We start from the raw sequence: 25,959 nt of genomic DNA, 5'->3' as shown, positions 1-25,959 counted from the left end.
GTGTACCTGGCTGATCAGTTTATCCTAACGTGCTTAATTCTCTTAACTAAATATCTTTAAAACCCAATATGAAATTGAGAGATTGAACTATTGGGGAGTAAGTGACATAAAGTTCTAACTTGAAGGAAAAAATAATGTTGATTTGAAAAACCTCTTAGTGCAGGATGAATTAGGTATGAACATACAACATAGCTATTTCAATAACGCTAATTATTTAGATTCCAACATGGTGTGTTGTAAATGTCCTGTCCTTAATGTAAGGGGACTAAGTACACTGTCATCACTCTTAACGGTTGAGTTCCTGACATTTCAAACGCAACGTGCAGCCCGCCTCATCACTTGTGTTTATTAAGGAGGTAGAGTAAAAGGAAAAAGAAAACGGACTTTTTCCAACTTCAGCTTGTTTTTTAATGAATGATTCACAACTAATGACGGCACAAAGCATTGCTTCAGCTGTTGGTTTTTTATCGTTTAACTTTACCGAAAGAACTAACCGGTGGGTCATTTAAAGTGTCACTAAAGACATTTTCTGCTTTCAGTTTTCACTTATTCGTGACAGTTCTATGGAGCATTCAGAGCTCTGGAGCTAAATAAAAAGGTAGATTCTGCCTGAGTTCACTTTACTCCTGCCCTCTCCTCTCCCCCCTCCACAGAGTTGTTCTTTTTTAATTTTTTTTTACAAGAGGCCGCCACTTTCATAATTGGAGAATAGCACATTCAAGATTCTTGGAATTTTCATATCTGTTTATTAAGATGACTGGTGATGTGTGTGTGTGATTATGGAGGTCACAGAGCAGCGAACGAGTATGGGTGTGCACTGGGGGAAGGGAGGATACATAACTAAACTCCAGATTGAAGACCTTTATTTAAAATAGCACCTTGAGGTCAGTCAGGTGAACTTGGAGTGTGTTACTCTGATTTGTAAGCGCCAGCCCAATACCGAGACAGTAACAGGCCTTCTTTACTTCTCACATTAAAAATACCTGATGTTTTTCTGAACGATTCCATCTACAGAAGCTCTCCTATTGCTGTATATAGTCCTGCAGTGCATTTTCCAATCTGTGCATGAGGAATGTACACAATAATTATGCCGGGACCAATTCTGCACTGTAGCCTGTGAAGCAGGCAGACTGCCGACTCTAGTTTTCTTCTTGTCGCAGAAAAGGCACAAAAACAAAAAGCCACAAGCACCTCAGGGTTCTGGTACCAGCGAGGAATAGGCCAAGTTATACCAGGATGACAAGCTCTGACATCTCGGCGACTTCACCAAGGTGCTCTCTTCCTCATGCTGTGCACAGGCCGGCGTAGCTGTGTGTGTGCAGGGCTAGGGGGCGGCTTTCTACTCCTGGGCATCTAGGGCCACGGCGCCAACAAGCTTACGCGATTTGCCTCGAGGTGTTACTTCAGATAAAAGTCTTCAACTTGGAGTCGAGTTATTTTTAGTTATTTATCCTCCCTGCCCCCGACGTACACGCATACTCGTTCGCCACACTGTGACCTCTGTAATCACGCACATCACCGGTCATCTTAATAAACAGATTATGAAGTTGTGTAACTCTTGGCCGTGCTAGTCTCCAGTTATGGAACTTGGGGGAAGACGGAGGAAGGCAGGCTGAACTGTGAAAATTACGCTCAGCTCTTCATCACTCAAATTTTCATCTCTCTCCAGACACGGGATTTTGTTTCAGGACTGTAGCTACCAAATATAAAACAGAAACGACCCCTGGAAACTACTCAGGCCTCCATCATTTTAAAACGAAATCATATGATCAGGCGTGTCACTAGCTAAGATGGGATGATTTTTTCAAAAACAAAAATCTCATTTTCTCCCAGAGGTTCAGTAAAAGAAAGAAAAGAATATGGGACTGGGAGGAGCTGACTGAGAAATTCTCTAAATAGACCCACACGGTGTCTCTTGAGTAAACACCGTCCAGCCAGGCAGACGCTTGTGTTAGTGTCACAGCAGCACCACCTTGGGAAGTCAAGGCGTCGCCAGATCCATCATTATTTTCCTAACAGTCTCCTCGGGGCCTGACGTTTGGGAGGATGGCAACAATCAGTTACGCACAGAAGCAGGCATGAGCGTGAACAGATCAATTGTGTGCTAAAGTATTATTCGGTGACTGGTTCCAAACATCCTTACCCCCAAACATGTGTTCAGAAATAAATCAATAGCAGCGCCTCCTCTCTATGAAAGGAAACAAAGATAAGTTATTGAAAAATCAGTGTGTGTCAGGATTATGCTAGGCTATTTCCATGTGATAAATTACCTGTTACTCATGAAATACTTTAAGTTTGATATCATTATCCCCATGTTGTAGAATACTAAACCAAAACTCAAGACATGAAAGATCGTTTCTCAGGTCCCCAGCCAGCAGGCGACAGAGCCAGGGTGTGGATCCATGCCCATCTCCACAGGGACTCTCCAAGGACCTTTGTGAGTCCTGGGCACGCTCACTTTTGAAGATCCCAGCTCACATTATTTCAAAGAGGTTAAAATAAACCGCTCCCCTCTAACATAATTTATCTATTACCAGGTCTGTTGAGTTGCAGTTGGTAAATTGAAGTAATTTTCTGGCTTTAGAACTTAACAAACTATGAGTTGTGGTTTTATAATTAAAAATCGTACACCACATAGTTTTTTTGCATTTTGTCTTTTTCAGAGTGCAAACTGTCTTGGAGGCTGTTGAAAAGTTCCTGGTTCTCCTGTGGTAGCTGTGGTGCCCACCAGACACAGCGGCCTGAGAATGAATGTGAGGTTCTGCTCCTTTCACACCAGCAGCCTGGGTAGGTTTTTGTATCTTACCCTGACGCTCATCTTTAGTGCTGTTTTTGCATCGTGACCAAAATACTTCAGTTGAATCTTGCTTTACACAGTAATTTGTTTAGCTAAATGTGAGATACTGCATCTCTTACTTCCTCTCCATTGTCAAGGCTCGAGAGAGCACCATAGAATTCGTTCCTCGAGTGCAAGAGGAAGGAGATTGTCTTGCAATTCCCAGTAGAATCCATTGCAGGGTTGATGCCAATGATCAGTCCCAGCACCTACGAGCAGGACCTAGTCAACGGACTCCACAAACTGCCCTCAAAATTGGGGGTTTCCAAAATGCTACAACCAGACCTTGGGCTGAATAGTCTCTGTATCTTCCTCTCTGTGGGAAGATACAGAGAAAAATGGCCCGCTGTTTTCAAGGAGGTGAATTAAACTTAATACAGATTAGGTGAGAAGAAAGATGGGATGGTGAAGAAAGGATATTTGGGCTCTTTGTCCTTTTATTTGGAAGGAAGAGGAAAATGCCAGTTGTGATCACAGCTGCTTTCTCAAAAGGGGTGATGCATATGAAGGGTCCTTTAGTTCTGCTGGCCCCTTGGAAGTTTTAGAGCTGGATTTAGGGAAAGAGGCTCAAGAGGTCTAAATTGCTTACAGAATAAAGAATAGTTTGGAACTTTGAGGGAGCGGAGAGACAAGGCAGAAGAGAGTGTGTGGGAGAGACATGATGAGAGAAAACAAGACAGGACCTAGTATGAGCTGGATGTGGTGTGAGGTTGGGGTGTTGTAGGTGTGAAGCACCAGGATGGAAAGACTGAAGTGATTTTTAAGAGCTGGTTACCTAATATTCAACTTGAAGTTGTTTGGTTTGTGTATATGTATTTTTTTTATTGAAGTACAGTCAGTTTACAGTGTGTCAATTTCTGGTGTACAGCACAATTCTTCAGTCATGTATGAACACACATATATTGTTTTCATATTCTTTTTCACCATAAGTTACTACAAGATATTGAATATAGTTCCCTGTGCTGTACAGTATGAACTTGTTGTTCATCTATTTTATATATATATAAATTTATATATATATGTTAGTTAGTATCTGCAAATCTGGAACTCCCAATTTATCTCTTCCCGCCCTCCTTCCCTTCCTGGTAACCATAAGTTTGTTTTCTGTGTCTGTGAGCCTGTTTCTGTTTTGTAAATAAGTTTGTTTGGCTTTTTTTTTTTTTTAAGATTCCACATATAAGTGATAGCATACGGTATTTTTCTTTCTCTTTCTGGCTTACTTCACTTAGAATGACAATCTCTAGGTCCACACATGTTGCTGCAAATGACATTATTTTATTACTTTTTACGGCTGAGTAGTATTCCATTGTACAGACATACTACAAGTTCTTTATCCAGTCATCTGTCCATGAATATTTAGGTTGTTTCCCTATCTTGGCTGTTGTAAATAGTGCTGCTATAAACATTGGGTGCATGTATCTTTTTAAGTTAGAGTTTTCTCTGGATATATGCCCAGAAGTGGAATTGCTGGATCATATGGTAGGTCTATTTTTAGTCTTTTGAGAAATCTCCATACTATTTTCCATAATGGCTGCACCAGAATACATTCCCACCAACCATGTAGGAGGGTTCCCTTTTCTCCACAGCCTTTCTAGCATTTATCATTTGTGGACTTTTGAGTGATGGCCATTCTCACTGGTGTGAGGTGAGACTTCATTGTAGTTTTGATTTTTATTTCCCTGATAATTAGCAATATTGAGCATTTTTTCATGTGCCTGCTGGCCATTTGTATGTCTTCATTGGAGAATTGCTTGTTTGGGTCTTCTGCCCATTTTTGGATTGGGTTTTTTTTTTTTTGTTATTAAATTGTATGAGCTGTTTGCATATTCTGGAAATTAAGCCCTTGTCAGTCACATGATTTGAAATATTTTCTCCCATTCCATAGGTTGTCTTTTTGTTTTGCTTATAGTTACCTTTGCTGTGGGAATGCTTATAAGTTTAATTAGGTCCCATTTGCTTATTTTTGCTTTTATTTCCATTGCCTGGGTAGACTGCCCTAGGAGAACATTGCTGAGATTTATGTCAGATAATGTTTTGCGTATAGTTTCTTGTAGGAGGTTTATCATGTCTTGTCTTATGTTTAAGTCTTTAAGCCATTTTGAGTTTATTTTTGTGTGTGATATGAGGGAGTACTCTAACTTCACTGATTTACATGCAGCTATCCAAAAACCATTTGCTGAAGAGACTGTCTTTACTCTATTGTATGTCTTTCCCTCCTTTGTCAAAGATTAATTGACTGTAAGTCTTCGGGTTTATTTATGGGCTTACTGTTCTGTTCCATTGCTCCATATGTCTGTCTTTGTACCCATACCATGCTGTTTTGATTACTGTAGCTCTGTAGTATTGTCTGAAGTCTGGGAGGCTTATCCCTCCAGCTTCATTCTTTTTCTTCACTATTGCTTTGGCAATTCTGGGTCTTCTGTGATTCCATATAAATTTTAGGAGTATTTGTTCTAGTTCTGTGAAAAATGTCCTGGGTAATTTGATAGGGATGGCATTAAATCTGTAGATTGCTTTGGGTAGTATGGCCATTTTAATATTAATTCTTCCAACCCAAGAACATGGGATATCTTTCCATTTCTTTAAATTATCTTCAATTTCCTCAGTCAGTGTTTTGTAGTTATCCACATATAAGTCTTTACTTCCTTGGTCAGATTTATTTCTAAGTATTTTATTTTTTTGGAAGCAATTTTAAAAAGGATTGTTTCTTTACTTTCTTTTTCTGATATTTCATTGTAAATATAAAGAAATGCAATTGATTTCTGTATGTTAATCTCGTATCCTACTACCTTACCAAATTCTTTTATCAGCTCTAGAAAGTTTTGTGGAGCCTTTAGGGTTTTCTGTATATAATATCATGGGGCTTGATAGGTATCATGTCATCTGCATATAATGACAGTTTTACCTCTTCTCTTCCAATTTGGATCCCTTTTATTTCTTTTGCTTGTCTAGTTGCTGTGGCCAGGACTTCCAATACTATATTGAATAGGAGTGGTGAGAGTGGGCACCCTTGTCTTGTTCCAGATTTTAGTGGGAAGGCTTTCAGCTTCTGACCATTGAGTATTCTGCTGGCTGTAGGCTTGTTGTTTGTGAATATAAACCAGCCCCCCTTTCCATCTCTCCAGATCTTCAGTTAACTCTCTAAATATGCATATCTATCATGTGTTTTAATGGTTTATTTTGGTTTTGTGAAATTGAGCAGAGTTGGGGTTGAGATAGTATTGAGGAACAAAGCTTTCTTGAGAGCATGTAAAAAATTTCTTATAGTTCAATACAATTAGGACGTGAGAACTAAAAGCAAACTCTGTTACTAAGAACTAGTTGAAATCTTAGTGAGAACTTTCAAATTCCACCAGATGTGAAATAAGAATTCAAACAACCTTTTGAAGATCTTAAGAGATACAAAATAACACCTAACCTAGATATTTGTATTAAATTAGTGTTTTTCTTGGTACATATGTATGACAGTTTAGAAAATTAAAGGGTAAAATAGCAAAATTGTAAGCATTTCTGTACTTTTTTAAAAAATTGTGATAAAATGTACATAACAAAATTGATCATTTTAACCATTTGTAATTGTACAGTTTAGTGGTATTGTCTACATTCATATTGTTATGCAACCATCGTCACTCTATTTCCAGAACTTTTCTCATTTTCTCAAACTGCAACTGTATACACCAAACAATAGCTGCATTTTCTCCTCCCCCATCCCCTTGTAAGCACCATTCTATTTTTCTGCCTCTATAAATTTGACTATTTTAGATACTTCTTATAAGTGGAGTCACACAGTATTTGTTTTGTTTTGTTTTTTGGACTGGCTTATTTTACTTACCATTAATGTCCTCAGATTTCATCCATGTTGTAGCATGTATCAAATGTCCTTCCTTCTTAAGTCTGGATAATATTCCATTGTATATATATACCACATCTTCTTTATCAGTTATAAATTGATATTCTTTATCAACTATCAGTGGACATTTGGGTTGCTCTATTCTTTTGCGTACATGTTATTTTTAAATCTGCTCTTCTTAACTAAAATATGAAAATCTTTCTATTAAAAGTTCTTTTCTCAGCATTGTTTTATACCTGTTCACTGGGCCATTTTTGCTTATATCATAGTTTTCATAATTTATAAAACTGTCTTAATTTATAAAATCCATCTTCAGAAATCTACCTTAGACAGGGTAGATTAAGTTATAGTCAACACATAAATTACATTTTCCCCATCAAGGTATTTAGGAGAACTAGTAGGGGAAGAAGAACCAATGCCTTTGAAGAAAATACAATTTTAAAACATTTTCTTCTATATTTATAAAGGTGTGCTTTAAAAAAATGATTTCTTAGTTTATATTGGATACTGCTGATTGCCTTCTCAGCCTCCAATCCCTCCCCATATTTCCTCTTCACAGAACCCCAATTCTGCTTGTGTGCCTTCAAGTCCCACACACAGCCTTTGCATCTCATGAGAATCTCCTCCTTTCCCCGCTCCAGGAATGGGTCCTGATGATCAGAGCCTGATCCTTTCAGGTGTAAGTCAATCATAGCACCATCTGCTGATTATTGTTACTGGTCCAGGAATAGGTATAGGCTTAGGATGAAAGACTTCTGTTTTCTCTCTGGATATAACAAAGGAAGTAAGGATTTTTCTTATAGCAGGGAGTAGGAGAATAAACCCATGGATTAAGCCAAACTTGTTGACAACATAAAAGATCATTGAAAAGAAAACATTTGTGATGATGTCATGGAGTTACTAAAGCAGTCAACCTGGAAATTAGCCTTACCTCTCGAAGTCATGTGACAAGAAATCATCTGACACTTTTAGCCAGTTTTAGTTTGGTTTTCTCAAAGCTGTCGAAGAATCTTAGTGACATACAGGCATATTTTGCTGGATTCTTATAATATAGCTCTGTGAGGTAGGTAGGACAGATACGATTATTATAATTTAAAAAACGAGGATGTAAGCTAAGAAATGTGGAGCATCTTGTTCAGGTTACTACACAGGAAAAATTTTAGAGACTGCTCTGAAACCCAGCTAGGTCTTTTTCTGAGCCTTTGGTTTACTTCTTTTTGTCTTGTGACCACTAGTTTACAGTCATTCCCATCTAGATTAAAAAATACAATTGTATATTCTTGCCAAACAAAAGAGCAAAACCTACAACTATTTTAATATCCTAATTATTCCTGTATATAGTATTGTACCAACCTGCCTCAGATTTCCAGATTTCTACTTTGGTTTTTCTTTTGGATCAGAAAGAGAGGGAGTTGGTTTTCATATATTTCCAGAGTATGTTTCTTATATATCCAAGGTAGGCTTATTCATGTGCTGCAGAAATGGAGTAATACGGAGATTTGATTTGAAGTAAAGGAAAGCTTTGATCATCCTTTTGCATGGGGACAAGTTTTGTGCAATGCCTTGGCTGTTATAAGCTGCTTATACCTACGAAATTTGCGTATTGATATTGGCCTAATTTTTTGCGGATACTTTAACATAAATCGGCAAAGATTACTCAAAGATTACATCATTAGAGCTAACCTGTGAGAGGGAAGAAAGTGTAAAGTTGTTGGAGACAGTTGTTGGTGGCACTGGCTCTGATCCTGGAGTCACGGAAATAAATGTGGATTAATGTTTCCTCAAGAATCAGAGTGAGACCTTCTCTTTCAGCTCTAGTCAAGTCTTTTTGGATTCTTAATTCTGAGAAAACTGTTTCTGTATATGATCTGAATCATCTTTCTGAGGTCAGTCATGGGCACCTATTTCTCACGAAGAAGGAAATGTACTACATGGGACAGCCAAGGTGATTTATCTGGGCATGTACCAAGTACAAATAATAGAGAACCACGCTCAACTCACATTAGAACTGAGTTTCTATTTCCCCCGAGGTGTGTGAACTTAGGTAGTTGTTGTGTTCTGTTCCAGATTTTTCTTTATCAGATGCTGTCTTCTTGCTTTTCAGAGTTCTTTAGAATCTTGAGATAGAAGAAAGGAAACTAGAAGTAAAATATTTTAATAAACAGCCTTATCTAATGCTGCTTTTTATGGCAGCAGATTGTGGTCAATTAAAGATAGGCACAAATTTTCAGATTCTTCTCTCATTAAGAGGTAGAGTGTATGATTTCTCCTTTGCATTTGACTGTTTGACCAATAGAATGTAATGGAACTGACGCTCTGTCAGTTTCCAAGTTCAAGCCATAAGACAATGGCAGTTTCCTGTGGCAAGTGGAATTCTCAGATGTCCTTCAAAATTCCCACCCCTTCGAGTGCATGCCCTATACCCTTCTCTTGATTATGGGTGGGACCTGTGACTGTGAAGATGTAGCCTACGTGGAAAAGGTGAATAGATTTGCAGATGTAACTGAGGTTCCTAACAAGTTGGCTTTGAATTCATCAAAGGGAGGTTATCCTGGTTCGATCAGCCTTACCAGGTGAGTTCTTTAAAAGAGGGCTCAGTCTTTCCAACAAATGGTCCTGGGACAACTGAATATCTGTACAAAAGAATGAAATTGGACCCCTCTTCACACCATACACAAAAATTAACTCAAAATGGATAACAGACCTAAATGTAAGTGTTATAAGTATAAAACTCATAGAAAACTAGGAATAAATCTTCATGAATGTCGGCTAGGCATTAATTTCTTAGGTGCAACTTTGAAAGTACAAGTGGTAAAAGACATCCTAGACAGATTGTACTTCATCAAAATTAAAAACTTGATATTCAAAGGACATAGTCAAGAAAGTGAAAAGTCAACCCACAGAATGGGGAAAATATTCACAAATTATATATCTAATAAAGAACTTGTGTCCATAATATATAAAGAACATGTATGACTCAATAATAAGAAGTATAAATTACCCAACTGAAAAAAGGAGTAAGGAGTTTGAATAGACATTTTCCCAATGAAGGTGTACCTGAAAAGATGCTCAACATCATAAGTCATTAGGGAAATGAGACACAAGACTGTGGTGAGATACTGTACATCCACTAAGACGGGTATAATTAAAAAGACAGACAATAACAAGTGTTAATGAGGATGAGGAGAAATAGGAACCCACATACGTTGGTAGTGGGAATGTAAAATGATACAGAGACTTTGGAAAATGCTTATGAGCTTCACAAGTTGTTCACATTAGAGTTCCCAAATGATGTAGCAATTCCACGCCTAGATATAAAACCATGAGAAATGCAAACATATATCTACACAAAATCTTCCACTTGAGCATTCATAGAAACATTATTTACCATAACTTAAAAGTAGAAGCAAACCAAATGGCCATCAGTTGATGAATAGATGAATAAAATGTGTATGTGCATAAAAGTAACATTAGTCAGCAATAAAAAGGAAATGAAGTACTAATACAAGATGCAACATGGATGAATCTTGAAATCATTATGCTAAGTTAAAGAAGCCAGTCACAGAAACCACATATTAGATGATTCCATTGATATGGCCAGAAGAGGAAAAGCTATACAGAAAAATAGATGAGTGGTTGCGTAGGGCTGGGATGGAGAGTAACTGCTACTGGGCAGTATCCTTGGGGATGACAGAAATGTTCTAAAATTAGATTGTAGTGATAGTTGAACACTCTCCAGTGTTTGGAGCACTTGCTTTTGGAACCCAGCTGCCATGATGTTACAGACCAATTCACAAGGAGAAATCCTACATGTGCTCCCAGCCAACAGCCAGCATTAATTCCTAGCCATGGGATTGAGCCATCTTGGTCATCCAAGCCAAATGGGTCTGACTGCTGCTACCTAAGAGACCCATGCAAGGGCCATTCAGTTATGCCCAGTTAACTCACAGAAACATGAGCGATAGTAACACACTGAAGTTTCAGGATGGTTGTTATACAGCGGTTGACAACCGGAATTTTTTCAAATGCCTATTTTATTATTCATTCAAATGAGTCTTTTATCTATTCTCTTAGTCTTATAGGGGTGATTCTGTTTTCATGTTTCTCCATTTTTCTCTTGGAATTTTTCTGACTGTATTGAAGATTGACAGGTGACTTCTCTTAGGAAGTGCTGAAAGACATTGTAAGATATATCTTCAATTCAAAATGAAACCCTTATTTGAGTGAAGCGGAGAGGTGATTCCTGCTGTATTTAAAAGGAAACCCAAATGAGGGTTACTGGGGGTACAAAAATTAATTGAATAATGCATTTTCATTATTAAGTCATTGTAAATAGATATGTATTGTTGTTCAGAAAGGCAGAAACAAAAGACAAAATCAAAAGCAAAAGTAATGCAGACACACTGAATCCAAATTAGGAAAGCATAGTAAATACCACATTACTGTGATGTTATTAATAGGGAGAAATAGCAGTAACAGATGAATTCCTTATGTTTTTACACTTCTGGTTGATTAGTACTTCCATACTAAATAAAACGTACTGTAGTAACACTTTAGTCTCTGTGCTCATATGGATTTCATTGTGGCTTAAGCTAATTTGCTCACAAGTATGATAATTACCTAATTTTGCATAGGGAAAGCTCTCCTCATTACTGGAATAAAGTTTCTAATTCCAGTAAAAAGAATTTTCAAATGTTCTTGGGCAGAAAGTCAATGCCTGGGCTTCAAATTGGCTTTGTTTTGTTAAAATTAGAATCAACAGTTTGAGAGCTACAGCTCCATGAGGAAGTAATCGCATTAGTCGCCCTCTCGTCACTACACGGGTATTAATCTTTTCCTTTCATCAGTCTCTCTGACTCTCACACTTTAATAAAATCCCCACAAAGCCAAATTAATAGTGTTTCTTTCTTCAAAACTCATGAATGTGCAATTAATAATCAATGGTCTTGGGAGAATAAAAGAAGCAACTTAAGAATTTCTAGGTCATTTGATGGGCAGCTTTATTCCCCGGGACATGTGAAGGAGTTGTCTCCTACCTGTTCTGTCCTTCTTACAGACAAATTGGATTGGGTGTTTATTGCCTTATTATTAAATTTAATGAATATCCTGGGGATTTTGTGATTTTTTAAAAAAAATTCTTTTGGATGTTTAATAATCTTTGTAGTAAAAATATAAGTCAAATGGCAAGTCAAGGTACCAGTCAGTTACAAGACAGCAAAGAGATTTCTCATCCCTTTAAGCACTGTACTCAAACTTTGATGTATATATGAATTGCCTGAGAAATGTATTTTATTTGGGACTAGTTCTGACTGGAGATAATGGGGTAATAGGAGATTCGCTTCCCAGGATAATCAACCAAGTGCTCCAGAAACATCTGAAAACATAACAACACGTATCATAAAACCTTTCCCCTTGCTCTTATCCTGGCTCCCCTCTTCTGTCCTAGAGACTTCAGCTTAAACAGCATCTTATTAGAGAAGCTGGCTTTGGTGCGACTGAAAGTACCCACCTGCCTGGAACTCCTCAAATCACCTCATTTTAATTCTCTGATATTTTCTGTGTTATTTGCTTGTTTTTCAGTGTCCCTCTCCTCTCAGATCACAAGCCCTGCCAAAGCAATGACCTTGCTTCATGGTTGCGGCTGAATCCCCAGCACCTGCGACTGGGGCTGGCCGACGGTAGAGCTCAGTAACTGTTTTCTGAGTGAAGAAATGTCTAGCTTGCACTTCATTAATAGTACTAATGTATTATAATAATAATAATGATGATGATGATGATGATGATGATGATATGTCCAGTGTCTTCATTAATGGCAGTCTAGTGTGGTTGATAATGTTAAGTGCAAATCTAATTGGATAATTTCTGCTGCTGAGGGAATGTGCTTGGTCAGCACCTCCAAGCCACATTCAACTCAAAGTTAGCATCACTGATTTCCTTTCCTGAAGTCAGCTAGCCAGTGGAGTCCCAGCAGATCACAAACCAAATTTCCAATTTGCCCTATCCATTGGATTCAGATCAAGCGCCCCATGATGACCACAAGCTGGTAGGGTAATTCCTAGGTATCAACATTCAGATACGCAAAAAAAAAAAAAAAAAAAAAGTGATTTTCTACAGTATCTTTAAGACCAAACTCGTTTCTGTCTTGTGTCCAGTCTTGCCACAATTGTCGTTACATTTTGTTAGCCTTTAAAGTGGGAATTGGAGTAGAAGAGGCCACATCTAAAAGCTTCCCATGTAGAGAACACTACACAAACGTAGGATTGCTTAGAGAGCACGGGATTTGGAGGCAGATAGACCTGAGTTTCAATCCCAGTGGTGCCACTGCTTAAACTACATGACTCTGGGCAAGTTAATTAACATCTGGAAGCTTCATTTACTTGTGAAATGAGTATAATCTTACCTGCCTCCCAGGATTCTTTTAGAGGGTTAAATCAGATAACACTATGAAAAATGGTTAGCATAGTATCTGACATATGATAACACTCAATTATTATTGTTACCACTATTATTATTTTTTATCATTTACATCAGTCATGAGAAATGGTTTAAATAGATGAACGTTTATTTTCATTTGTTTAAGTCTTCTTTCATGGCACTGTCCCCCTTCCAGTTGGAATTTCCCCATCCTTTCTAGGTTTATTTCTTCTCATCCTCACTTTCCCTGATGATGTTACTCATCCAAAAAAAAAAAAAAAAAAAAAAAAGGTCGTTATGGAAAGTTCTGATCCTGTTTACTAACTCCTACTTAGCATAATGTGCTCCTTTCTCAGTTGGGTTTTATGTCTTTCTCAAGTTGTGAGAGAAAAATATCCGTCTCAAAATGAAGGATGCACATTTCAGTCCTGTCAAGGCTAGTAGTGGAGAGAAATTATCTCTGGGACAGAGATCCGTATCTATGAATACTGAGAGGACTGGTGCTGGTGGAACCTGAGAGACTCCCCTTCCATCTCAATATGGCAGAAGGTCTGTGATTTAGCAGTGAGCCTCGAGGCTCCCATGTGACTCTTGGGCCATAGATCCCCAAGGAGAGATGCTGGGTCTCTATGTTATCCATTCATTCAAACAGAAAAAATTTACTATGCTCTTTTCACAGGTCAATTTCTGACCAAATAATAGAGTTCTTTATTGGGTCCTTCTGAAGAAAGCATACAAGCTGATAAATCTTAGATGTAGGCTTCCATGAGGGGCTAAAAGTAAAAGATAACAGAAGTGAGTTAAAATTGCCGAAACACAACTATGACCCTTTGTTGTCTGTATACACAGGCTCAATTCAAAGATCTTCAAATGCCCTAGTATTATTTCAAGCAAGACTACTCTCTTTTCAATTTTTGAAAATGATTTGATTTTACTTCTGTTGGATATGAAACTATCTCTAATCAGTTTATTTTGCTAATAGAAGTACAGATAGATGTATTTAATGACATATTCTGAGTGCATACACCTATCTATTGCTACCTATTCAGAAGATTGTGATACATTGTAAATAGAGGAAAATAAATAATTTCCAGACAGAAAAGTAGAATAAAGTTTGCCCCTACCCCTACCTCAGTGCTCAGTTATGTTAACATGGTTTGAAGTCTGTGCCAAATCATTTTTCATGTAACCGTAGTGTTGAAACTGTACCAGTTGTTACTTGCTTCTGCTTAGATAAACAGTTGTACCAAGCACTCTGAGTGTGCTTCATGCTGACCTCATCTGGGAACCATGTGTAGGTGGACTTCTTGGAAGCTTATAGTTCAAGGTCAGAAAAGTAAAAATTGTCCAAAGAATTCTCATAGAAATAAAAACAAACTCTAAACTCCTCCCTATCGGTCTCTTCTCTCAGCCTTTTGCCTTGTTCCATTGTGGACCTGGGTTTTAATAGTAACAATGCTTTGATCACTAGCTTTTTATGGTATGTTGAAGTCTTCCAGAATTTTGGTGAACACATTCTTCCACTTCATATTCAGTTCAAACTTAGAGTTTCTATTCTCAATATTCCAGACAAGGACTCACTTGGAAACATGTACTGAATAGTCACTCTATGCTACACTCTTGCTGGACAGTGAGGACATTAAAAGTGAATTTGGCATGTTTCTTCCTTTAAGGAACTCACAATGCAGCAGGCAAAATGGACTTAAAAGTAACATAAAAATTCTTTGGGAGAATGCTGAATAAATTGCAGTGTGCACACAGACAAGAAGAATCCATGTGGACCAGAGAAAATGTAACAGAAGAGATGGTATTGAGGGCATTGAGTTGGAGGGCATTCCAGGCAAAGAGAAGAGCAAAATCTATGGGGAATGGGGAAATGGGCATCGTGGTTAAGGATGGATCAAGTCCAGTTGGCTAGAACATAAGGTTTATAATGGAGAAATGGCCATTGATTAGAAGCTAGAATCTTGGGCTGAAGAGTGTAGAAGGTCAACAGGAGTTTTCCCATGGGTGAGTGGCATGGTCAGAATTTGCTTTGGAAAGATAACCCTTATGGCTATGTGGAGGATGGACTGCTGAGGACCTAAGGCAGACGGGAGAGGCTGAAAGCAGAGACACTTGCAAAGGAGAAAAGAAGATGAGCTCCAGCAATGCTTCTGACATAGAACTACACAAATCGGTAACCAGATGGATCATAAGAGCAGAGGAAGAGAATTAGTCAAGAATTTATTGATCTATTGATTAAAAATTTATTAAGCACCTGCAGTGTACCAGTAGCAGTGTACTTTGCTGTGCGTTGGGTGTACAAGGGTTACCAGAACGAAATTCTGTCCATCATGCAGCTTAGGGTGTAGTGGAGGAGACAGAGTGGTCCCAAGTTTCTAGTTCAGTTTTTAGACTAGATATAGATGCTGTTAATTATGCTTAGAAACATAGGGATGGAGAGATGAAAGCTTAAAGACAGTGAGATTGTGAGTTTGGTTTTAGACTTGGTAAGAATAAACTGTCTGAAGGCCATGCGTTGTACGTGAAGGGGAGGTCTGGCCTAGAAAGGAGAATGGAACTGAGCCTGTGTATTTGCTATCATGAGTTTGGGTATTAGTTACGGGAGTCAATGAAATTATCCAAGGAGAGCAAACAGAAGAGAAGAGAGTAGAAGATGAGATGCTGGGAAATGGTATCATATCTGGATGGAGGAAAGGAATCTGACACACGAGACTTAACAAATGTGGCGAGAGAATTAAGAGCTCTGGAGAGGAAAGGTAGAAGAAGTTCAAAGAGAGAGAGAGTAGTCAAGTGTGTCAGGTTTACTTAAAGCTTCCATTGTCCTTGCTTCTGTGTGAGAAGGAGCTCATTGACCCAGTGAATCACACCAAGGCTCAGAGATATTTCTTCTCCCTTGTGTTCCATTTTGTGCATCTTCTTCTTTTACTATAAATAATCCTCTGCTGGGAAGGGAGTACATACAATTTGAAACAAACAAACAAACAAAAACTCTAGGAATTTCCCAGACAACTTGCCCCCAGTAGGTGGTCAGTTCTTACTTCACAGACAGTAGTAACCCAGGAGATGCAGAATTAGCCAAGAGGAACTACCTGGACTGGCTAAAGCTTCTGATCTGAAGAGACAGCTAGGAGTAGCTTTGAAAATCTTGAAGCTAATTCCCTTGTTGCAGAATTATCAGTAATTTCCTACCCAATGTTCATTCAGATGAATGTACTATACACTGAACAGAGAATGTTCAAGAATCTGAGTGTTTCCTCTTGCCAGTTGTCATTAGCTATTATGCTTAGGAATGATCATGGGTACCATGGATGTTGACTGAGTACCCAAAGAAGAGGATAAGAGGAAGATGTACATTACACAATGGGGTGTGTGTGTGTGTTTTAATATGGTGGAACTGCTTCAAAGGACAATCAAGTGTCTTTCCAGTGACGACCTTTCTGTCTAATCTATCATGATGACCTTTCTGAAGTGAAAATAAGAACACAGTTTGAAAGAGCATGTTGAGTCGTTTTTCATTGTGAGAGGCAGACTAGGAAATATACGTTAGATACTTAAGGACATTTTCAGTGTTTGTGGAGATGGGGATGTGGTAACTGTGATAGTTAAGAGCACAGACTATGGTAACAGGATACAGTATTTAAAACGGACATTGTCTTAGAAGATTTTGCTCAGTATTGGTCAAGACACAGTAAACCTTGTACTGTCCCTTCCAGGTGGGACAGGGGAACCTGCCTGACTTTGGAAATTCTACCTATTGTTTTGGCAAAATGGGGATGATTCCAGCTTGCAACGCTATCTTTGTGGCAGCAGAAAAAATTAATGTGCTTATGGTGCTAAACACGAGCCACCGAAGTCTCTTTTTCATACTGGATCCTAGTTCTTAGATGATGACAACACCATGTATGCAAACTCAGCTCTTTAACGCCTGAGCTCGGGTGGAGTGCCATAGCACTGGGCCAGACCAGGGTTGCTTTTCTGGAAGTACATGAAGCCACAGGTGATACTGTCTTGCTACCTGATTGATTTCATCTTGTTTGTGAAAAAGAACAAGATTGGGTCATTCAGGGTGGTCATCCCTGTGTTTCTGTATGCATGACAATGGCTGGGTAGTACTATGAAAAAGAAACCATGACACTGGGGGGATGATTATGGCACGATTCTTGAATATCAACAGAAAGTTGATAATAAAAGCAAATTTCCATCCTTTTGAAATCCAGGAAGGTGCTTCTGGGAGGAAAGTGGGACCCATTAATTTCAGCTAAAAATAGAATGTGTGTCTTTAAAATAACCAGCCATGAAATGACTTCTTGGGATGTTATCCTGTTCGTCTTTCCTCTCGCCTTAGCGTTCAAAGAAAACTCAATCTTTTGGAAGAAATTTTTCATTGTTGTTCAACTCAAGGTGTTGGTGATCCCTGAACATGGGCCACCGGCTGCTCTTCAAGTAATGAGGTGACATCATGACCAAAAGAGGTAGCTTGTCACTAAATGCCATCCACTCTTGCCCCAGGCTGGTAATGACTGAATCAGATAAACTGCATCTTGTAGGGAGGTAGAAATTGAAAGAAATTTGAGTGTCAGACTGTCCAGTTAGAATTCTCCTTAACAGTGCATTTAAACAGGATGGAGATGAGATGGGGTCTTTGTATCTTAAGTTTGGGAGAAAATTCTGTGTTTTCAGATTAGAATTAGGATGCTTACAAGATTAATCATTTTCCCAGATGTTATCAGTGATTTACAGAACCCTGATCTTTCCAGGATCTCTTCTTATTTTTGCCACAGGGACTTACTGAAGGGCTATCTTGAAGCAGCAGACAGGCTTTGGTCCCAAACTCTCTTTTTCTTCTCCCCATAAAAAGGGCTCCACTATTATTCTCTGCATGGCACACGGTACTTGGAGACAACACATAAGAGTCAGGTTGAAATTATTCTTTTTCATCAAGAATGAACTAAAAGGCAGAGACTTGGTGTTCTAGATCAACAGTCTCCAGGATTGAGACATCTTAATCAAGTGATTAGGTGACTTTTTCGGTGGTGTTTTCCACACCGGAGAGAGGAACAGATTTGCCGCTTTGCTCCGATGGCTGCTAGCAGCAGTGTTGGTTGTTAACAGAGACATTTACACGGAACCACCAGTTGGCAGGGGCTAACACTTTGTTACTTGCTATTCCCACATGCTGAGGATTGTGGGAAGGCTGCCAAGCTTTCTGTCTCATGTAGCTCTTCAGTATAATAACAGAAACAGCTACAAAAAGCCTTGGAAAATAAAGAAGAAGAAGGAGCGTGAGTAAAGGCAACAAAAGAACTAAGACCCTGGCTTCATAGTAAACACGAAGGGAGTGAGAACATTTTAGTGGCATGTTTCTTTCCCTCTCCTTTCTTTCTTTGTCTTTCTCTTTTTCTCTTTTCCCTTCCATTTAAAAAAGCATTTTAAATTGAGGTTGATGCTTCTCAAACTTTCAGGTTTCTTCACGTCACCTGGGGTCCTGTTAAAATGCAGATTCTCATTCTGCAGGTTGGAGACGGGGCCTAAGGGTCTTCTGTTCTGACAGCGCCTGGTGATGCAGTTGCTGTAGGTCCTGGTCCTGGACCATTGTTTAGCCGGCAAGGGCCAAGGAGATGGGAGGAGAAGCAGCACATGGCCAGGTCTGGTAGTGAGGGTTGTGGTTGTCCAATAAGCAGAGGCTCTGAAATGACGGTGACGTTTTTCTACCCGTCCTAGATCCCTGAGATTGAACACTTACAATCCCAACCACAGGCAGCCCCTGCACTGGAAGAAATAATAGGAGCCAGCAGATCTCGAGCCTACTTCCGGTTCTGCTCCTACCTAGTTGCGTGGTAGCAGGTGAGCCGCGTGTCGTCCCCGGGTGTCAGTGTGCTCGCCGGTACCCGAGGGGCTTGCACGGCGTGCGCTTGACGGTTGTTTCAGCACTAATTTGATGAGATGCTACAGCCTGCCTATTGAAGAGGTGGAATCCAGAGTTGTACTTGAAACCAGCAACATCTGAATCTGCCTTGGGTTACTTTGTCTTTCAAAACACATAAAATAAGTAAAAACCAGTTTCAAAGAATAAACGGGTCTTGTCCACTGTGTGTCCCTGACCACATAAAACACGGGAGCCCAAGTCATTGAGGGCTGATTCGAAGGCCAGGAGCTGGTGACTAATCAGGCTCTGTGTGTAGGAAGATGAAACATACCAGTCCCAGAAGCTGAAATCGGGATGACTGGGGAGGTGGGGGTCGTGTTGGAAGGATCAGAGAGGAAAGAGTCAGAGACCCAGTTTGTAAGTGACATCAACCAGCAGGTGGCAGGACCAACTGCAAGGACAGTTCTGGTTCCCTGGGAGGTTAGTAAAATCCTAGCAGGGGTCCTCCTACAGCAACAAGGATAAAAGGTGGGGGACATGATGGAGAGGTGGGCAGGGGAGGCGTCATAATCGATGGGCCCACTGCCTACTGAAAATGCAAAGCCCTTTCATTCAATAAGCAGGAAAAAGGGCTATTAAAGGTACTAAAATTAAGATGTTTCTCTTTTCTTCCATGATCTCTCTCTACTTATCATGAAGGTTTATATTTGCTATTTAGTACCTCTCTAAGTGAACAAAAATTAAAAAATTTAAATTGTTAGCATGAATTTTTGCCATTTCAAAAGTTGTGCAATGCCAGTTTAAATGCAAATATAAGGCCATCTAATTGTATGCAGAATTGCCACAATGACGTATTTCATAGTGCGTATGCATTCTGTTCTCGCCAGAACAGTGGAAACACTGCATAAAAATAACTCTTTTTGATTTCTCAATATGCACATATTCTACCAAAACTTTCTACCTTTGGTTTACTGATGAGTAAGGAATGGTTGCATAAGGAAGGGAGGGAGGGAGGGGAGGAGGATAGGAGGGGGAAGAAGAGGAAAGAAAGAAAAGGAGAATTATGAATTGTCCTGTCTTTCCCTTTCCTTCTGTGTCATCACTTTTCAGCATCACTGTTTGATTAATGCAAGACTGTAACACAAGTAAGAAAGGACGTGATAGGGTTCCTTATTTGTTGGTGTTTCTTAGAAGGCCATTGACTTTTTCCTCTGTTGGAAACAAGTTCTGCTTTGAACAGAAGATGTGGTCTCTTGGGGCTGCCAGTGCCGCCCACCTCTGCCTTACTCAGCAGCAGATGTTACCCTTTAACCTTGTAGCTGAACTTGGATGTGTCATAGATCCACCAAAACTCTGAGTCTGTGGGGCATCACGAGTGCTGTGGGTGAAAAGGGAGGCAAGGAATGGTGGACACGCATATGGTGCATCGTGTCCTCTGTCCATATATGTGTTCTGTTGTCTCAGACGACTTCACTTACAAAACACAAATTCAGGCCTAAAATGAAGAGTTTTAAGACTCAAGCTGCAGAGCGTTAGTATGCCAAGTGTGGGACCCCAGGCGGCAACACAGGTTGAGTGTCCACGATGCTAACTCTGGGTTTGGGAACAGAAAAATGATTCAGGCTGAAATGATTGGCTGAAAAATTCAAGAAAAGAATCTGGTAACCAGAACTGCACTATAGGGTCATAATGAAAAGACAGATTAGGCTGATTCAATGTTGAGCCTCTGAACTCAGAGAAATTCTACCAGATTAAGGAAAAGGTTGATCTCAGAGTTGGAGGTTATATCAACTATGAAATTTGGAAGTGTGTGACATGATTTGGCATGCTGATGTATCTTGTCAATGGCTTTCACTTTGTGAAAATTTGTGTAGTATCTTTGTTTCATTGCAGAATAAAGGAGTTGAAAAAGACATTGATTTTACAGATGAAGAAATGACCCTCCAGTGGGATTGGGTGGGACTGGGTCAAGTGACTTGACCTAGGTCATAGAGCTTGTCAGTAACAAAATCAGGATTAGAACCTGAATTTCAAGAACTCTAATTCAGTGTCCTTTTGAGTCCTCCATGCTAGTCCTTTCATGCCTCATTAAGACGGCAAGATGTTTCTGCCAGCAATCCTAAAATATTTTTCATGGCTGTAAAAGTAGTGAGAAGAAAGTAAAGAGAAAATACATTGTTTTAGCTTACTCAAAAACTGCAAAAGGAGATTTCTCTTTTTCTCTGACTTTAGTGAGTTGGTTTTAGACGAAGCATTTCTTCTGTAAGACTTCTGCAGTGGTGAGCTGCCCAGTAAAGGATCAGAGGCTGGCTTATTCAGAAAGAGTGATTAATTAGACTTAGCACTGAAGATACGACTACGGTGGGGTCACAGAGTCAAATGTTATGTAGGTGGTTGCTGACAGATTAATGTGAAACGAATGAGTTGAGGGCTTTAAATGGCCACAGAGAAAGACTTTAATGGTCTTCCAATGTAAAGAGCTTTCTGACAAGCTCTCCTTAACACAGTATTTCTGATTCGTCCCTAAAATTCCCCCAAAGAGGTAGGCAACAACAAACAAAAAAAACTAAAAATGAAAATGAGAACAAAAACCGTCAGGCCACTCGGACCAAATCTGAGAGCAAATTCCACTAACTAAAATAACCATGGCGCTTAAGAAAGAGAATGCCATGGGCTCATGTTTTCTCCAGAAACCGAGAAAAACTGCCAGCCTGAAAAAGCAGGACGCTGATTCAGAGGCTCTAGGTTTGTACCGACTGAAAGCAGGTTGTTTCCTTAGTGTTCTGCACCTGCTTAGAGCACCCACACGTGCTCCCCTCCCTGACTGTCACCTCCTCCTGTGTATCTACTTGGAAACTGAAATTCCCAGAGAACAACTCAAAAAGGGGTTGCAACTGGGGTGAATGTGAGACAGGATTAGTTGTAGCATACTGTGTCCCTAGACGTACAATTTCAAGAAGTAAGACTACATTGATTAGAATACAGAAAAAAGAGTGTTGAGAGTAGAGATTCGGCATTTTTGCTTTTTTGTGTATATTCAGTAGGTTCAGAGTGTGAAAAATTGCACAGATAGAATTAACTCCAGACAATTAAGCAGAATAACATGAGTTCAGTGCTGACTAGATTCTGGAACTTTTACTAGGAAGCGTGAGCATGAATGTGCCCCAGGCTCAGATTCAGAAAAGGATTTTACCAACACTCAAGAAGACATGGAATGGGGTCAAGAGCAAGCCACAAACTATTTCTACTGAAAAATACTATTTCTGGCTGGAAATCTCATTACAGGATGGCTGACATGTCAAAAACATGACAAAGAAAAAGAAAGCATCATTACAAAGATTCAAAACAATGAAATATGTTTTAATGTGATTTCCTAGAGAAGCCAGAATAAAGTTTTGAACCCCCGACCCCCACCCAATAAGGAGCATCTAGGAAAAACGTACAACTAACATGATACTTGATGGCGAAAGACTAAATGCTTTTCCCTTAAGACCAGGAACAGGCAATGGACAGGAATGTTCACTCTCATCATTTCTACTGAACATTGAACTTAAGGGTCTAGCCACTGCACTTAGGCAAGAAAAAGAAATAAAAGGCACAGAAAGAAGCAAAACTGTCTTTATTCTCAGATGACATAATCGTCTATGTAGAGAATCCAGTGGAATCTATAGAAAGACACACACACACACACACACACACACACACACACACACACACACGTGAGTTTGGCCACCTTGCATGATACAAGGTCAATGTATAAAAATCAATGATACTTTATATATTATCAATGAGCAACTGAAGTAGAAATACCATTTACAACAGCATCAAAAATACGAAAGGATAGATTTGACTTAAGGTTTTTAGGATTTGTATGCTAAAAACTTCAAAACATTCCTGAGAAAAATTAAAGAGGATCTAAATATGTAGAAAGATACGCCTTGCACACAGATTAGAAATCTCGGTATTTTTAGGCTGTCAGTTCTCCCTAAGTTGAGCTGTAGTGTTGAGTGCAACCCTATCGATATTCCAGAAGTTGTGGGGGATTTTTTTTTTTTTGCTAGAAGTGGACATGGATAAGTTGATTCTACATTTCATATGAAATGCAAAGTACCTTAAGTAACCAAAACACCTTTGAAAAAGAACAAAGTTGGAAGATTAACAGTATATCATTTCAAATATTTCATTAAGCTACAGTAATCAAGACAGTGCGGTATTGGTGTTCAGACAGAAAAATGGATCAATGTAACAAAACAGAGTCCAGGAAGAGGCCCACCCACATACAGATAACTAATTTTTGATCGTTTAGTTTTTTAGCAGCAAACAAAGGAGAATATCCTTGTGATTTTGAGATAGGCAAAGATTTCTTAACATACAAAGAAATTACAAATTGACAAATTGGAATTCATCCAAATTAAAATATTTTTCTTACTATAGCCTCCATTAAGCATGGAAATGCAAGCGTAAGACTAGAAAAACACGCTTATAATGCATGTATCTCATGAAGGAATTTTATCCAAAGTATGTAAACTCCTACAAAACAAACAGCCCCAATATAAAACGACTAAAAGGCTTAAACATACACTTTTCAAAAAAGGCCAATAAATACATTATCATGTACTCAACATCATTAGTCACAGGGGAAAAGTAAATTAAGTCCGTAATGAGGTACTATTTTACATCAAATATGTTGGCCAAAAAAAGACAAAGAAGAAGTAAAAGACCAGTAATTCCAAATATTTGCAAGAATGTGGGACATTTGGAACTCTTACACTTTGCCAATAGGAGTGGCCCAACCATATTGGAGAACAGTTTGGCAGTTTCTTGTAAAGTTAGACATATACTTACCCTTAATCCAGGAATTTCACTCCTAGGTATTTATTCAGGAAAACTAAAAACATATGTCCACACAATGTCTTTTATAAGCTGTTGATATTAGTTTTATTGTTAATAGGAAAGAGAAACAAACCAAATATTTATCAACAGAAACATGGGTAAATAATTTGTGGATTATTCATAAGGTATGCCAGTCAAAAGAAACAAATTATGATAAACTCAACAGCATGATCATTATGTTGAGTAAAAGAAGCCAGAGACATGAGAAAACACACTGTGTTTTTCCATTCTCTTGAATTCCAAGGACAGGCAAAACTAATTTGCTGTGATAGAACTTAGTAAGTTGCCTCTGGAGAGCAGGAATTTGGAAAGACACTCAAGGGTGCTTTTCCAGTGATGGAATTGTTCTGTATCTTGTTTGCATGGTATTTGCATGTGTAGGTAGGGTTGCCAAAAACATCAACTGTGAGGTCTGTGATAAATATTAAATTCTTTTAGGAAGGACACTAAACTGCATTTTTGGTATAACTTTCTCTCTCCATGTATGTTTGTGTGCGAATAGGTGGGTGGCTGTATATGTGTGCATACATGTGTGTGTTCATGTACACAGATAAATGCAAATGCATCTCTAAACCCGAAGGTGATCTGAACTATTAAAATGATTGCTTTCTGTCAGATCAGTTGTGTTAGCAAAGACATGCGGCTGTATTAGAAAGGTACCAGGTGTATTGCTTTTATCATTGGCATCTAGGTTCCCTGGAGTCGATAGTGATACTATATAAAATAAATACGAGTTTTCCCCAATAATACATATTTAATGCAATTTTATTGCCATAAGCAAATGGAGGACACTGAAATAGGGGAGATTACAGTGTCTGAAGCTAAATTCATTTTACCTTAATGACTGAGTTGTTGATTATTTTTTTTCTTTTGAGTTGGTTATTTTAACTCATAAGTTTGCCCAAGCAAATAGCCTAGGGTTTAATTTTCTATTTTTATCCCTTCCCCCCATTTTTTTGCCAAACATGATTAAAAATCTAGTAAGTCAAACAAAAAGAAAAAAGTAAATGTGTGTTTTTATCTGACAAGCATCTCAAGAAATTGTTCTTCTCTAACTAGTAAATTTTTTTTTTTCATTTTGAAGTTTACATTTTGCATTTTGTATATGGAAAGTGAGAGAGAGACAGACAGACAGACAAAGATTGAAAGGGGCTGGACCAAATATTCGTCCCAGTGTCACTGAATGAGGAATGATGGAGAAGCAAAAATGGGAACATTTCCGTTTAGGAAGTAGAACATTTCCAGACTTGGAAATAGATCATCCTTCACAGCTAGCGTTTATAGAACATCTAATATGTGCCCATCATTTCTAATTTATTTTTGATGTTGAATACTTCATATAATCCTAAAAATAACGCGCCCATGGGTTTCTCTAACCTTTCCAAACACCATAATGAGTGTGGACCACACCAAGGAAGTCGTTACATATAAAATTCTGCATTTGCGTTTGTAAGGGAGCGATTAGCTCCTGGAAGAACAATCACCAGTTACTAGTTATTCAAATATGTTTCTTGACAAAGCCATAATAACAACTGATCTAGAAATAATGTGGAAAATCTAGACCAAAAAAAAAATCACCATTATGACATCAGTAACAAAATGTTTATTCATTAACAATACATTTCTCGTGAAAAGTTCTCAAACATATTGCTGCAGCCAAGGGCTCAAGTGAACTTCATTCCAAATCTAATACTTGTGCACAGACTGTTAAGTCATCTTCCCTCATGTGTGTAATACGATTTTCACTCTGGTGTGGTTTTCACTCTCTCCTTTTGTACACAATCGAATCACTCTGCAGATTCATAAAAATAGCTGTTTCTTGCTCAGCTTGCAGTAGAAAATGATGTGTTTGTAGTTTCAGCAGTGCTGATATTGTGTGAGTAATGTCTGTATTTGATCGTCTGGGTGCTTATTAGGAGAGGCAGAACGTTCAAATTTGCTTTTAAAAATTTACATGGAACAGTTACCCCTTCATTAGAGGTGGCTGGGGAGAAAGGGGAAACAGAAGACCCTGGTTTATCTCTTTACACAGTGGCCTTTTCTGGACTATCCCCAGGATTAAATTAGATGTTGCAGCTCAGAGAGTTTGTTCTT

At 38.8% G+C, this 25,959-nt stretch overlaps 1 long non-coding RNA gene across 13 annotated transcripts in view; it reads left to right on the top strand.

Moving 5' to 3' along the window:
• The window catches only part of LOC116658215, a 309,670-nt gene that overhangs the window by 173,348 nt on the left and 110,363 nt on the right, over positions 1-25,959 (top strand). For all 13 annotated transcript variants that reach the window (XR_004313452.1, XR_004313449.1, XR_004313448.1 and 10 more), the window contains one exon: positions 2,664-2,787. This is a non-coding gene — a long non-coding RNA (uncharacterized LOC116658215). The remainder of the gene's footprint in view (positions 1-2,663; positions 2,788-25,959) is intronic.

This window comes from Camelus ferus, chromosome 20 (genome assembly GCF_009834535.1).
Source record: "Camelus ferus isolate YT-003-E chromosome 20, BCGSAC_Cfer_1.0, whole genome shotgun sequence".
Classification (NCBI taxonomy): domain Eukaryota; kingdom Metazoa; phylum Chordata; class Mammalia; order Artiodactyla; family Camelidae; genus Camelus; species Camelus ferus.
Note: the sequence above shows the minus strand (reverse complement) of the source record. Positions and strands in the feature narration are given on the sequence as shown.